Here is a 16287-nt window from a genome sequence, read left to right as displayed (position 1 = left end):
AACAGTATAGTGGTAAGTTCTCAGGGACCATCTCACATTCTAGCCCGAAGTCCCAATGAATGAAGAAATTTACAACTGAAGCAGGTCACACAGGATCCAAAGTCCAATCAGGCATATGGGTCCTTTGGGCCAGGGACAGACCATCTTCATATTTCTGGAAGGTTCTAGAACACGTTGGATGTGTGAGCGGCCTATGACTGATGTGCCAGCTTGTGTTCACTTGGTTGTTCTATTTGGCTCTATTATGGAGATTCCTCTGAGTTTTGCACAAACGCAACGAAACGATAAGAAAAGCACTCTTCTTCTTTGGGTCCCCCAACATGTCAACCACTCAGAGTGTCCTAGGCCTGGCTTTTCTGCTTCCCATTTTGTCAGATGATAAAAATTCATCCTGGAGATTACAGTGCTGCATTCTGCAGCCCCACTGTGATGGTCGGGGTGGTAAAGCCTCCCCTGTCGGTTGCTCTGCCCTCAGAAACATGTCTGTTGGGCCTGGGTTCAGACTCTATAATGGTGGCTGCCCCCTCCACCCCGGACGCTTCGTTATTTGTGTTCTCATCATGTTGTGACCACATATAATCCAACATCTTCCAGGCAGCACGTCCTTGTGAAGCCCCCTTCCCCTGTGCACTGAGATGAGAACAGTTTTTACGGTTTGAATCTGGAATGGGAAGGGCAGTCTGAGCACACGTACCTGTTCCCGTGTGGCCCGCGTCCCGGGCAACACCAGCTGCCCCGGGAGGCATCTGACGGCGAGTGTGGTTCAAGACGTCCCCAGATGTCAGCCTGTGGAGGGTGAGGCTTCCTTCCCCCGCACGGTGTTGGGGGAGCAGACTCCATTTAATCTGTCACTTGATGTCCTCCTCAAAAATAGTGCCTGGGGGCCCACGGGGCTTTATGTAGAGGCTCTCAGGAGCTTGGCAGTATGTAAATTATGCGTGAGTGTCCTTCATAGTTCCCGGTGGCCACAGTCAGAGGGATTTAAACATGATTTAGCCTTTCGGATGATTTGTGGGAGCGCAGCAGCCAGCCGGAGCAGCGAGCCCTGCCCAGGCGGCCGGCTCAACACTCCACTAAGCCGCTCTGCACGTCCAGGCCTCCGGCTCCAACAGCAGGCAACCCCCAGGGCCAGGGGTCGCGTAGAAATATCCTCATTATATTAGGGGGTTCTGGGATTTTTCCCAAACCCAAGGTTTTTATAACTTTAAGAAACACAGTTCCGTCTAGAAGTGTGTTCACCTTCTCGTTCATCCGTCTGTTCACATACACATTTATTTAACCAATATTGACTGATCATCTATTATAAGCCAGCTGGTGCATTAGACATGAAGGATACAAGGGTGAGCACCACTAAGTCCCTGCCCTTCTGGTGCCTGCATTCTAAAGAAGGGGATGCACAAAAATAAATGCACTCAGATGTAATAAAGTCGGAGAATGATAAATGCTTTAGAGAACAATAAAACTAGGTGATTTGATGGAGAGTTGACTTGGATTGCAGCATGGGAAGACTATTTGGGGGATCTTGGAAGGCCTCTGAAGAAGTGATCTGAGAGTCAAGATGTGGATGATAAGAAGGTGTTAAGTATGCCAAGATATGGGAGGTATTCCCATCAAGCCAAGAGGAAGTGCAAATGTCCTGGGGTGGGAATGAGCTCAGAGGAGTTTTCCTTTTTTATCTTCCTTCCTCCCTTCCCTTCCTCTTTGTTAGTGTATATTCAGACAGAATAGGAAAATTCAATTTCCTTTTTTAAAATGGATTTTCTGATTGAATAGAGAAGACAAATTGTTGAATGTCTACCAAATAACATACAACTCAACAATGCAGAAGAAGTGAACCACGGATGCTTGCCTCTATGTGGAGGAATCTCAAAGCAGTCAGTGGCTTGGGAGGCTGAGGCAGGAGGATCTCGAGTTTGAGGCCAGCCTCAGCCACTTAGTGAGTCCTTCAGCAACTTAGCAAGACCCTGTCTCAAATATAAAGAAAACTTAAAAAGGCAGGGGATGTGACTCAGTGGTTAAATGCCCCTGGGTTCCATCTAATCTCTGGTACTGAAAATACAATAAAATTTAAAACATTTTGCTTAATGAAAAAAGTCAGAACTAGAGAAGTGCAAACACTCTAATTCTACTTATATAAAATTCTAGAAAGTCCACAGTGACAGAAAGAGAATTAGTGACTTAGTGTTTGCCTAGAGATATAGTAGGAGGGAGCTACTCCAAGTGATAGAAATACCTGTTAGCTTGATGGTAGTGGTCATTTTATGCTGATTTAAAAACAGACCAAATTGTATACTTTATGAATATGCATTCAGCATACTTTAATTATGTCAATAACATTAAAGATTGTTTTCCCTTTCAAAAACTATCAGAAATCAATAGTATATATAATGATAGGGTTATATATAGGTGTTGTTCTTGTTGTTGTTTTGCTTTTGTTTTGTACTGGCGGTTGAACGAGAGTGCTAAGTTACACAGCCTTACACTTGCCATCCTCCTGCCTCAGCCTCCGGAGTCTCTGGGATTAAAGGCCCACGCCACGGTGCCTCACCTATATATAAAAATTTGAATGGGAAAGGGAAAAGTCACTGTCATATTTAGACACTCCAGCCCTACAAGTTCTCTGGGCCTTGGTCCCGTTTGATCTGGAGACCAGAACTGTCCAGGTTCATCTTCAGATGGGGCTGGGTTGGCATGAGAGCATAGAGGTCGACTGTGTTTCCAAGTAGTAGTGACTTTTCCTGTTGTTCTGCCTGGAAGCACAAAGACCTCAGAAGGTCAAGTACCAGCAGAGTTAGATGCTCCGCCCATGTGAGAGGGAAGGCCATGGCCTTTGGTGACACCTGTGTCAGAGGGTGTGCAGGGTCTGAGTGTGGACCAACATGGTTGACTGGCCGGGTGATTCTTTTGGGATGCAGCAGACATGCTGCATGTTGTGGTGAAGGATCATCTTTGGGAAAAGCCAGTGGGGTTCGACCCCCTCCCAATCCATCCTAGACCAAGATATAATTATGATTTACAATTGTGTAAATTTTAACACAAACATATTAGTAGCAAAGAATGAAATAGAAAACAGTCACATAGACTGTAAGCCCCAAATTGTGTTATAGAGTCAGCAGCCATGAAATCATCCTGGCAAACTACCAAAGTAGCTTCCCATTGCTTAGCCTGTTTCCGTAGCTGTGGGGGCTGCAGACTGAGCACAGGTGATGGATGGAACCAGTCTGAGGACCAGAGCTGGAGCAGGCTTGGAGCAGAACCTCAGAGCCGGTGTGCACCTGAGGTAGAGCTGAGTAAGGTAGTGGCTGCCGTCAGGGCCCACAGTGCTTGTTGAGGCCTAGGGCAGCCAGAGCCGTCCATGGCCAGTCGTCTCTGGTCCTAACCAGCTTCTTTTTTATCACACTGAGCCTCACAGGAGTTAGTGATGGCTGGGTGCTGTGGCACACACCTGTAACCCCTGTGACTCTTGGGAGGCTGGGGTAGGAGGTTTGCAAGACACTGAGCAATTCAGTGGATGGGACCCTCTCTCAAAGTTAAAAAATAAATAAATTAAGAAGAGTTGGGGATGGAGGTCAGTGGTAGAGAGCCCTGGACTCAATTTCCAGTACCAGCAAAAAAAAAAAAAAAAAAAAAAAAGGTAGCTATCAATGGTCTGTGTGCAAAAGGGTAGGAGAGCCCTTCGAGGAATGATTGCACACCTGAGTGTGCCCAGCTGCAAGGAAACCGAGGCATGTCCTCTGAGCCTCGTGGAGGGGTGTGCCCTGAGCTGCATGGGCCAGAGGGCTGCAGGCAGCCATGCAAACTCTTGCGGCCCCTCACGCCAGACGGCTTCCGCGCAGGCCTGTTTTCCCGAGCAGCGCAGAGAGCCCACCTCTGAGTGCACATCACGGATGGCAGCGGGCTTGTGGCAGCCAGGGCAGTGCCCCACTGTTGAGCCCCACCTGCATGCCAGTGGGCCTGCCTCCTCCATGCTTCCAGCTCAGTTGCACCCCTGGGGTTAGATGATCCCTAGGGAGCTTCATCAGGTGCGGCAGCTTTCAGTAGGCTCCTGGAACTTCCTCAGGGAAAACGAAGGGAGAGGGTAGCCGCCATGGGGGTGACACACTTGCCAAGACCTGAACTGCTCAGGGGTCGCTCGGGTCACTCGTTTTGAGTCCCCCCAGGAGCTTTGTGAAGTGTTTCTGTTGTTTCCAACTTACAGACGAGGAAACAGCCTCTTGAGCAGATTCCATGGGCTCCCAGAGCTTTGGAGCTGCTTGATTCCTAAAGCCAGGTGGGCGACATCTTTATTAGAAAACAATGCTAAATGACATGAAATGACAACACGAAAAGTGGTCGAGTTTTAGAAAGCCTGGGCGAGAAGGGGATTTGGGGCGGACTCTGGGATTCACGCACGGACAAGATCTGACCTCTTCTACGCCGGGGAGACATGGTTTGAGGGAACGGCAGTTGCTCTGGTATTTTCTTATGATGCATTAAATGCCTTTGATTTGGAACTGATGAAACTGGTGGAGAGCTTAGAGGAAAGTGAACCGCACTGCAGATCACGGGGGAGCCCTTACAGGGGTCGTGGAGTCCCAGCCCCGCCTCTGTTCCTGTCTCTCTGACCACGAGGTGATCTACGACACACTCACACCGTGACGCGCTGCCTCACCCCAGACCCACAGGCAGCAGGGCCAACCCATCGCGGATGGACACCTCCGAACCTCTGAGACCCAATGCGTGGAGCCAAAAGAACCTTTTCTCTTAAGTTGTTTATCTCTGGTATTTGTTATCGTGACCGAAAGCCCACAATGCTCGCTCGGGAATGCTGGTAGAGGCCGGCAGCCCTGTATTCTTACAGGGCAGCATCTCTCTTGTAAGCTCCCCGGTATCTCCGTTACTGCATACTGTGGACCCCCTTCTGTGTAATGGGGTGCATGTACCTGGCCATCAAAGGTACTAGTCATGCAAGGGTGAGTGGGGGGGTGTCACTTCAGTGGTGACCTTCCAGCAGAAGCATGATGCATCATGTGGAGAGAAATACCTCCAGGCTGGCACCATGTCTGCAAAGGGACACAGCATGTCCTCTTTCCCCCCATGCAGCGGAGACGGTGGCCTGGCCACAGTCTCTCATGTTTGCCATATTTGGTGAACAACATGGTGCTGGCTGCCTCTTCCTCTGAGTCACCAGCCCAGTGGCACTAGCACTAATAACCACCAACGAGTCATTAGAGATGGTGTGTGTCGAGCATCTGGTCCGTGCTTGGTGTGTGATAGGCACTCAAGAAAAGATGGCTTTTCTGCTGCTGTGCATGGTTTTCTGAAGTCCTTCCACATCTCATTTAGTCCCTTCAGTAGTTCAGGGACGTGGACATGGGTCGTGCAGGCTCTGGAGTGTTTGTTTGTTGGTTTATTTATTTATTTATTGGTACCGGGGATTGAACTCAGGGGCCCTCGACCACTGAGCCATATCCCTAGCCCTATTTTGTATTTTATTTAGAGACAGGGTCTGAGTTGCTTAGTGCCTCTCTTTTGCTGAGGCTGGCTTTGAACTCATGATCCTCCTGCCTCAGCCTCCAGTGCTGCTGGGATTACACGAGTGCACCTCCACACCTGGCTATTTAATTTATTTATTTATCTATTCACTCATTCGTTCTTTGTGGTGCTGGGGATCAGACCCAGGGTTTCATGCATGTGAGGTCAGTGCTCTACCACTGAGCCACAGCCACAGCGCTGGAGTGTCTATCTGTAGATCCTCGACATAGCAACCTGGTGCCCACCTCCAATGGTATTCAGACAGGGGCAGCTGCCAGCACACTAGTGAGGTGCTGCTGGCGCCTAGTAGGTAGAGACCAGGGAGGCTACGAAACACCCTACAGTGCAGGGGACAGCCCCCCACAGCTAAGACTAATGGCATCCCAACTTTAATAGTGCTGAGATTCAGAAACCCTGGTTTAGATAGCTTCCTAAGCACCTATAGGAAATACTTTCCTTGATAGCACCTCAGAATATTCTACAGGTTCCCTCAGCTCACTTTGGAGTAAAAAAAAATTTTCATTATGTTATTTTCCTACATTTTGTTCCTCTTAGTGGTCTTGAGTGCAAACCCAAGGTCAGTGAGGACTTCCCTGCCATCTCCTCTTCCTACCCACCTGTCTTGGGTGGATACTGTGGGTGGGGTTATTTCATATTCCAATTCAGGATATGTGGGGTAGAAGGGAGAGAAGGGCCCAGGGGATGTCTGCTTCTGCCACCTGCTTCAGAATTGGACCTCAGTGCTTTGGTTCTGTCCAGCCTGTTCTGACGGTGATCAGTGAGGGATGTCCTGCCAAGAGGGGGAGAGAGAACCCTTGGACCCCCCTTGGCTGCAATGGGCAGACAAGCTTGTTTTTACTTTTGCAAACACAGCAGAAGAGGGTGGGAGAGAAGTAGCACTTTAAGCAACTAGTTTGGCAGAATAATGCCTTTTGCTCTCCAAAAAACGAGGAAGGACTGACGAGGTGTGGCCTCCCTCAAGTCATTTAATTTGGAAAGGATTTCTACAGCACCTTGCCGGGAGCCAGAAGCCACCGCAGACTCTCCAGCAGCAATCCTCGTCCACACGACACGCAGGAATAAAACGGAATGATCCCCTAGATGGCTCGGCACTTGGCCTCCTGGAAATAGTTTCTTTGCAGCAGGCTTTGCGGGAGATGTTTATCAGAGAGGGGTAGACAGGTCTGCGCTGGGATGAGACCCGATTCTGTCTCCGGCAGCCTTTTATTGCTAGTGATAGGTGCCATCAGTGTCTGGCCTGAGAAATGGCTGTGCTGCAGGCACCTCTGTCAAGGCATCTTATTGATCCCTGCTCCGCCTCCCTGGAACAAGACAAGAGTAGTAAAAACGTCGGGCTGCAAGCTGGGCAGTGTGCCGCGGGTCTGCAGCCGCTCCCTAGGGTGAGCATCCTGGTCCTTGTGGCTGCTTCCCCCAGTGCTGCAGATTCACGCCCTTCTGTGTCTCCCCAGCACACCCTGGCCTGGAGGCTCAACAGCCTTTTGGAGCAAGAGAACTCTGCTAATTTGTTTTCCTCATCAAAGTTATGTGGCTGGAATTCATTTTTTCCCCCACAGACCTCTGTTCAATAGGATGGAAAGCAATTAATCTGGGGCAGAATGTCTGAGAATCCCATTCATAAATAATCTTTTTCTCCTGCCCCCCACTCCTCCAGCCCTGGTATGGAAGGGGAGATTTACAAGCTCAAAGCCTGTGGGCCGGACTCACAGAAAGGAGTGTGTACCCGACCCTCTGACTTTGCACACAAGATTAAATGACCATGATCAATAGATTGCCATAAGCACCAAGGGGACGTTTTTATGGCATGTACCTAAGCGTTTATAATGTAGAAGAGACGGGATCTGCCACTGTCCCCAACCCGGGCATAAAATCTATCTGGCAAATAAAAATGCAAAGGTACTTTGGCAAAAGTTCTGTTCTGTGGCTACGAAGGCTGTGGAGAAAGGTCTACGGAGAGTAGGGAGGGTTAAAATTAGAGTCTGAGCCTGTGGGGGGTGGCTGGGAGGAGGGGGCATGCCTGGAGAAACAGAGCTGTTATAACTATGTGGTTAGGGGTCTGGCCAAACCTGGGGGTGGATCACGACCCCCTAACCTATGAGCCATGTGACCTTGGTCAAGTCACTCAAATTGCCTAAGCATCAGTTTGTTAATGAGAATCATAGTGCTTGGCCTCATAAGGTGTTTGTAAGGATTAAATCAACTCACATGTGTAAAATGTTTAGCCCATCCCTGGGACATAACAATAGCTCAATAAATGTTAGGAAGGAGAGAAAGATCCTGTTGATGATGATGATGATCACTTAGCCTCTGGAATGTACCAAATTGCTAAGTTTAGCTACACACTTTGCTTATCTGAGGCTTATCCCTATCAGGTGAGAGTCAAGTTCACCACTTCTGAGCAAGTCTGGTGGTATAAGGCCCGGCTGAGCAGTTGCAGAACGTCCCTGGGATAGTTGTTTGTTCTCCAGAGTTGGCCTTGGATCTATGCCCTGAGCCCTTGTTCCTTCCTTGCTGTGATGTCCTTGTGCTACCCATTGACAGTGTCCTGAGGCTGTAAAGTGATTTTAACATTAGAACTAGCAACCCACGTTGAAGAAGGAGAATTCACTGCCAAGATCATCATGTAGCTTTCCTGTTTGTTTGCTCTGGGCTCTTGGGTGGTTCATACTCCATATTACTGTGTCCATCAAGCTTTGCCAATTCCTGGTGAACATGGCAAGCACCAGGCCCCGAGCAGCCAAAGTCTAAGCATAGCGGAAAGTTGTCCATTCTTCATCTAGGATTCTGGGTATCATTTTTGGCCAAGGAAAACCTCATGTTTATCTCAGGTCATCCCTCCAAAGGGACCATCACAATACATAACCTGTGCTGAGCCTGAGAATGCGCCAGGCCTTCAGGGAAATGCTCCACAGTTAAGAGGCACAACAGCCTTACAACCAAGGCCCTTTCCTCTGCCTCTGCCAGTCTTGTCGGCTGCAAGCAACAGAAGCTGATTCATTTCGTGGCAGGAGGAAGTTTATTGGAAGCATGTTGTGGACTTCCAGAGTTGTCAAGAGGCTGGGAAAAGGAGTAGGGGCTCAGTGAGCCCCAAGAGCTAGTTTGTCCTCTGGAACTGGTCTTGGACCTCTGCCCTTGTTCTTTTACTGCTCTGACTTCCTTGTGGGCATGCCCACATCTGCTTCGACAGTCAACTTGACTTCCACTCATCCTCACATCCTCCCTCCATCAAAATTTGCTGAACTTACATCAAGACCCGCCATCTGGCTGGGCCAAGGCGGAAAAAGAGGTCTTATCCATTGTGCGTCCCTAGCACCAGGTGGGCTCTATCTTTCACTGGAACTGTAAGAATTGGGGCATCACCAAAAGGAGTTTTGAAGATGGTGGACTAGCTAGTCCAAAAATTGGTAAGTGACAACCACGGCAGCATGAATGCCCCTAATGGACAGATTCATAAATGGACGCTCAGGAGATTTGGGTAAATTGTCCAACTTCATACAGGCAACAAGGAGAAGGGCTGGGATTTGCACTGAGAATTCTCCTATTCCAGGGCATTAGCTCCTCCCGATCACGAAGCTGCTCTTTTGTTAGGGTGAGTTCAGACAGTGACAGGACACACTGCTCTAAGTGACCTAACTGCATTCATTAGACCCCATGCTTGAAGTTCATCAGCCCGAGGCTTAGGCCCACACCAGCCCCTTTTGAAGGGTGGGACCCTTGTGGCTGAGGTGGTGGTCACAGGCCTCAGGGCTCCCTGCTTTCCTGTTCACGACCCACTGGGAAAAGCGGGAGTAGATTTCCATACTTGCTTCAAAGATGATGAAAAGAACTTTCTCAGATCCTATATCCAAATATCTCTTGGTCTCATTGACCAATATTGGGATTCATGACCACGACTCAAACACCTGCTGAAGGGGCGTGACCTCAGACCTAGCACTGGAACTGGACCCAAACCCCAGATAGAAAGATGGGATGGAGATTGGGGAATTGACCCTAATCCATGACAATGAATGAGGATGCACCTAAATATTCATAAATATGTGTGAGTTTAATTCATCCTTTACTTAGAACAGGAACTCTGGCGAGTCAATATACATACCATACTGGTACCTATGACCAGGATTAGCTTTTCCTATAATTAATATGATGCGTTCATTGTTCCTCCCAATCTGGACTCTAATATCTCACCAACCTATGGCCAAAGCACTTCCGTTGGAGACACCCTGCCCTGGAGCTTTGTGACCAACTCCCCTGATCCCTGGAGGCACTCTTTATGTTGTCTTTAAACATAGCTTGTGACTTGGTTTCCCTCAGATATATATATGGCACTACCCCTGGTGGCTCTTAGTTTGGGGTAGGTAGGTAAGAAACTTCACCAGGGCGTGGCATGTGCCAAGGGCAGAGCCTTTCCAGAGCATGTTGAAGCATTCGGATACTATGGGTTGCAAGCAACAGAATCTCCAGTTGAAGAACTTTACAAAAGAGGGGGACTAAAAAATATGGGGGCAGCTCAGAAAATATATAACAGGGCCTCAATAACCCCCTCCACAATTGACATTGGAGTACTACCTGTCTTGTTCTACTTCTTCCTGAGCATTGTCTCCATCCTGTCCCCCTAGACACTGGCTTCTTCCACTTCTGACTCCCTCATGGAAGAAAATGGGACTATCTAGAATAGTTCATGCCTAACTTAAGAATGTTGGATGTTCTATTTTAGTTTTGATTTCAAGACTCCTTGAAAGGCCTCTGATTGGTTCCATGTAGCTCAGTACCAACCTATGGGACCCCTTTTTCTGCTTTGGCCCAGCCAGATGGCAGATCTTTTTTGGTGAGTACCCAGGATTGAACTTAGGGGCACTTGACCCACTGAGCCACATCCCCAGCCCTATTTTGTATTTTACATAGAGACAGGGTCTCACTGAGTGTTTAGGGTCTCACTTTTGTTGAGGCTGGCTTTGAACTTGCCATCCTCCTGCCTCAGCCTCCTGAGCTGCCGGAATTACAGGTGTGACCCATGGCGCCCGGGTCAGATGTCAGATTTTGATGTAAGCTCAGCAAATCTTGATTGAGGGGAGGACATGAATGGAATCCACTTTGACCATAGAAGTAGAGGTGGGCACACCCTCAAGGAAGTCAGGACAGCAAAAGAGCAAGGGCTCAAGGACAGAGGTCCAAGATCAGATTCAGGATGCAAACCATAGTCGCCTAGCTCTTGGGGCTCACAGAGCCCCTACTCCTTTTCCCAGCCTTGGGATCTACCCACCCTTCTGACAACACTGGAAGCCCATCCAATGCTTCCCATGAGCTTTCTCCTGCTGTGCTACGAGTCGGCTTCTGTTGCTTGCAGCTGACAAGGCTGGCAGAAGGAAGGGCCTTCCTTGTTAAGGCGGTCCTGCAGCTTCACTGTGGAGCATTTCCCTGAAGGCCTGGCGCATGCTCAGGCTGGGCACAGGTTATCTGTTGTGATGGCCTGAGATAAACACGAGGTTTTCATTGACTAAAACAGTCCATAGAGGAGGTGTCACCCATGTGTCACCCTGAAGGATCAAGAGAAATGCAGGAGATGGGAAAGGGTGAGGTGGAGGTCAGCTCCACCTGGATGTGTTTGAAGGCTTTTTAGTGCTTCTGTCACTGACCTGGGTCCTGGAAACCTAAGTGCTCCCTGGAGCACCATCTATGTCACAGTGGTTAAACTGGAGTGGCCCAGGAAGCCAGCACCCTGCTGGTGTCCACCATGCATGGTCTTACTCATCCTCACGAGAGCCCTGGGGATCAGGATGGAAGGCTGGGAGGGCAGAGGCTACGCGCAGGAGCACAAGGGGGCGGGGGGAGGGGCCAGCCTCTGAGGATGCAGCTGGCCCGCCAGGCAGTTCTGCCAGCCACACGCCATGTGACCCTGGGTGAGTCTCCTTCCTTTGCTGGGCCCCACGTTCTCATTATAAAGTGGGGGGATGTGATTCAGTCCCTCTCATGGTACTCTGTAGCACCAACACCTCAGGTCCCCACTGTGCCCTACTGGTCACACCCAGGTTATAAGAAGAGCAGCCTAAGTCACCCATTAAGTTGGGCAAGTTGCTGGGAAGTAACCCCATGGTGAGACCTGTGTTCACCATCATGATAGCCAGACCAGGGCCTTCCTCAGAGTAGCATTGGCAATGACTTTAATGAATAAATGGGTGAATGAATAGAAGCTTCCAGACTCCCTGCCTTAGTATGGATTTCAGAAGCTGCTGCTTTTCTGTTGGCCTTCCTGAGAGAAGGAAGTGCTGTTCCTGAATGGAATCAGACACTCACTCTTACAGTTGACGTCAGAACTGGCTAGGGAGAGAGAGGTTGGAATTTGCCCTCAATTTCCCATGGGGTTCTGGAATAAACAGCTCCCAGGAGAAGCAGGACCAACAGCAGAGGAGACTGTGAATCGGCAGGAGCAGAACATCCTCGGAGCATGGGTACCTCAGGGGAGTGGGCTTGTGTCCTAAGGACTGAGTGGTGTACCTGGAGGATGGGGGGACGGTGGTGGAACCAGCCTCTGGAGGCTCTGTCCCTGCAGCCAGCCTGCGCCTGAGCACCACATCTGGAGGCAGGTGGCTGGGAGCGCCTTCCTGGGCTCTATGCCAGAGTGCAACATAGTATTTTAGGGGTTCAGTAAGAGAATAAGTAAAGGCCGAGATAAAGCCATCAACAGAAGACTCTTACTTCCTACTCTAGTCAGAATTTCTTTAATTTATTGTTATCTTCACTCCTCTATCTACCATGCCCCATGCAGAACATTTTAGAACTGAAGTTAGGGCGTCAAGGGGCATGCAAGTGTAGTCTGACTTTTTGACCTTGGGTAAGTACATCAGGGATCATACAGCCCGCCCAGACTCCCTTACAGAGTTGTCAGGTGTCAAGCAGGATGAACCTGTGAAGACCCTGTATTACAGAGGATGTGCATGACACCTGAGGTATTGACCCATAAACCACATCCGTAAGGGAGTGGTTTGCAACCCTCCCAAGGAAGTTAATGGAGTTTGGTCTACAAGGGCAAGTTTAGAACATGCAGTCATGAAAATACCCTATTTTGCATAATTGTTGGACCCTGGTTTTTGCTTTTGTCTTCCTTCCTTCCTTCCTTCCTTCCTTCCTCCCTTCCTCCCTTCCTCCCTTCCTCCCTTCCTCCCTTCCTCCCTCCCTCCCTTCCTCCCTTCCTCCCTTCCTTCTTTTCTGTCCCGAAACCAATCGCATAATCATTGCAAGTTATAGGTCTGTTCTTCACGTTGCTTGAAAGGTAAACGGCAGCAACGCATCTCCCAGTCGCGGATGGATGCGCACCTGTCTTCTCACACACTGAGAGCCAGGGGCTGAGAACTCTTGGCGCATGTGCATTATCAGTATATGTGCCAGACTTGTGGGGTTTTGTTTAGAGCACGGCAGTACTAAGGTGAACACACCTTACGTGCGTGTCGCTGAGGATGAGGTCAGACAGTGAAACCAATGACAGCGGCACAGAATCTTTGCACGCAGATTAAGATTTCTAAGTCCATACATTACAACACCGTAGTAAATTTTCTCAAGTGTAATATTTCGACTCTAATATACAAATCAATAACAACTAATGTGTTAATTTTTTTCCCCAGACCGGAAAAATGTTCACTAAACTGTCAAGAAGAAATGATATGCGTCGACTTGGATAATTCAATTTTAAAGTATATTCATGCATACTCCCTGCATCCCAATCTTGCACCAAAGAGTAGTAATAAATGATTTTTAAATTATACCAGCGCATGTTTTTTAAAGCTTCACCTAATGGTTGCACCCTACATTTTTGCAAGAACATTTGACATAACATCTTCGACCATTTGATGTGGTGAAATAGCGTACCTATAGGTAGACTGAAAAGGAGCTCCTAGGCCACGGGGTATAAAGGAGGGCTTGTAGTGATTTGCATGATGACTTGCATATCGCTTGCAAGTCATTTGAGGCAGGTATGAATGCACCGTGGTCCACGATGCTCTCACCAACCCCCTAGCCCCTACAACCATCCTCCGCCTCTACACCTTCATTTGCATCCTTCCTATTGGAACCCAGCCTGGCAAGGTGGCGGTTTCGGTTCCTCCTGGGGGCTCCCCTTGCCGACCCTGCTTCCGGGAGCACGTGCGTGGGAACCTTGGCCTGGCGAGAGCTGGCACGCTGCTGTCTGATGGATGGCAGCAGGCCTGAAGCGTGCCGGAGCTTTCACAGTTGCAACCATTCAAGGTGATTCTCCTTTTTAATTCTCTGTGGTCGTTCTCGCTCCTTCCTTACAGAAACCTCTGATTTTCACTTGCGAGGCACTCGGCTGCGCTTGTCATACCCTAAAAGGTGATTTCAGTTCTCTGATGCCAAAGAACCTTTCGTGCTAATCAAAACACAGCTGCGGAGGCCCGTGTGATTTGCTAATGGGCACCCCAACTCTGGGGTATGTCTGTCTGTACCTGGGAAAATAGATATAATTAGGATAACAGATATCATACGTATATGCAAATGCAGCAGGTAAAAATGACTAGAAGTGAGACAGGGCTTGCGTTTGCCAAATCCCGTCAGACCAGCTGCGCAGCTTACCCAGACGCTAACCCCGGCACCACCCGGCCTTCTCCAGTACCGGCTCTGTGGCCTGCTCTTCATCCTCTTCCTCCCTTTCTGCTGGACCCCTCTTGCAAATTTTTTTTTAAATATGAAATAGAGCCCCTTGATTTTCTGAAGAGACTCATTCAATAGCCCCAGGGCTTATGGGGCGCAGGGATCCTGGCATCTCAGAGGCAGGTGCCGGAACCAGGGACAAGGGAAGGAAGCCCCTTCAATGCTTTGCTTTTAATAAGAGTTCTGTCCCCAGAGCGACAGCATCCTGGCCAGATTGGCCAGGTACATGATCACTAAGACCAAGGTACCACCCCTTAGGGAGGACCTGGGGGCTTGTTGATGGGACCCTCCTGGCTCAGGTTTAAGTTCTGTCCCCTCCTCTCCTGGCAGTGTGCACTTGGGCAAGTGACCCAGCTCACTGTCTAGGGATGTTCATCCTAAAATGGAATCCCAGGGTCTGTCAAGATAGTGGCTCCCAGGTGACATTATTCTTTGTCAGAGGTTCACAGGAAGATGAAGAAAGGCAAGGATGAGGCCAGGTATCCTCACTGCGCTACATCATTCCATCAGCCTGCCTGTGGATAAATCACTGCATCGCTCTGAGTCCTAGGAGATCACAGGGCACCATTCGACAGAAGCTAGCTAAGGATGTGGAGTCATGGCGTCTGAGTCTTCTGGGAGCTCTGAGTCTGAGACTGGGGAGAATCTCATTTGGGAAGCTCCCTATTTGCCAGGCATTGCTAAGGCCCTTGCTCCCCTCTGTTCTATCAAAGGGCTACAGAACCACATGGGACACGCAACACGGGCTGCACAGTCACCCAGCAGGAGCATCCAGTTTCCACCAAATGATGCAGGCCTGCACGTGGGCAGTTGTAGTTGTGACTGGCACCTTTTTATTTTTTTGGAACTGGGGATTGAATCCAGGGGTGCTTAACCACTGAGCCACATCCCTAGTCCTTTTTATATTTTTTTTAGAGACAGTCTCATTGAGCTGCTTAGGGCCTCACTAAGTTCCTGAGGCTGGCCTCAAACTTGCAATACTCCTGCCTCAGCTTCCTGAGTGGCTGGGATGGTAGGCGTGTACCACCGTGCCCGACTGACCTAAGGCCTTTTTGATTTCTATTTGCTCTGTACCTAACTGAATGCCTCGTACATTGCAGATACTCCAAAAATACGTGTTTACTGATGAACAGATGAATCATCTGAATCTATGGAAGAGTGATGTTGAATTACCTTGCTGACTTACTCCCCTGTCTTCTGGGTACAGTAGGGAGAGCGCAAGAGTCCTGCTCTATCCACAGTGGGTGAGAGCAAGATGGGCGCAGTACATAAAGATTTCAAAGTCAGAGCCACCTTCCCGTCTAGGTTTTGCTGTATCTTAGCACAACTTTGTTTGAATTTCAGATTAAGAAATCCGGCTGAACTTCAGTTTCCTCTTCTGTAAAATGGGATAAAATATTTTCTCCTTTATAAGGATTTTATGCAGGTTCTGTAAACTCGTCTATGCCTCGTCTGGCATATTCCTAGACGTAGTGGAATTGACGTGGATTGCCTTCTTCTTCTCTGCCTACTCACTATGCAGGCTTCAAGAATATTGTTTCATACACAGCCTGGTCCTGAGCCTCAGAAGCAGAGCTGATTCTTCATCCAAGGCATTGATGACTTTTTACTCAGTGGAAGGCATCAATATCTGTTCAATAGCATAAGTCTTAAATAAGCATCTAAATGACATATTGCAGTTGATGGAAGTCATTTCTGCGAGAAAGATCATCCCATATGATCATGTTTCCATCATTATCTGGGTCCTCTGTAGTTGGAAAATCTCTGCAGTTTCTTAAATGATAACATTAGTCCTAATACCATGTAAAATGACTAGTTCCTCAGGGTAGGTTTATTTTTAATAGTACATGTCAGCAGCAAATAGCTTGGAAGATCCCAGAGGAAAAAAGCTCAGCTTACACTCTTGCTGAAGTGATGATATGGATATATTTAATATCTATATTAAAAACCTTTTAAGCACCATGGTGATATTGAACTGGATTGAACAGGCAAGGGAAGGTCCTGGGCTGTTCATGGGGTATGACGCACTGTGCCCTGTAGAAACCTTTTGAGGTTCAGAGTGGAACTTGGGCTTCAAAAATCTTTGACAGACATTTG

The 16287-nt window shown here is 48.7% G+C and overlaps 1 long non-coding RNA gene across 2 annotated transcripts in view; it reads left to right on the top strand.

The window, feature by feature from the left end:
* The window catches only part of LOC306647606, a 23310-nt gene extending 7023 nt beyond the window's left edge, over nucleotides 1-16287 (top strand). Inside the window, exons 2-4 of one of the 2 annotated variants that reach the window (XR_013760136.1) lie at nucleotides 4199-4270; nucleotides 13149-13767; nucleotides 14904-16287. This is a non-coding gene — a long non-coding RNA (uncharacterized lncRNA). Of the gene's footprint in view, nucleotides 1-4198; nucleotides 4271-13148 lie in introns of both variants that reach the window. The other variant, XR_013760137.1, reaches the window with a different exon arrangement.

This window comes from Sciurus vulgaris (genome assembly GCF_902686455.1).
Source record: "Sciurus vulgaris genome assembly, chromosome: 17".
Lineage (NCBI taxonomy): Eukaryota > Metazoa > Chordata > Mammalia > Rodentia > Sciuridae > Sciurus > Sciurus vulgaris.
This window is presented reverse-complemented; position numbering and strand designations above follow the sequence as displayed.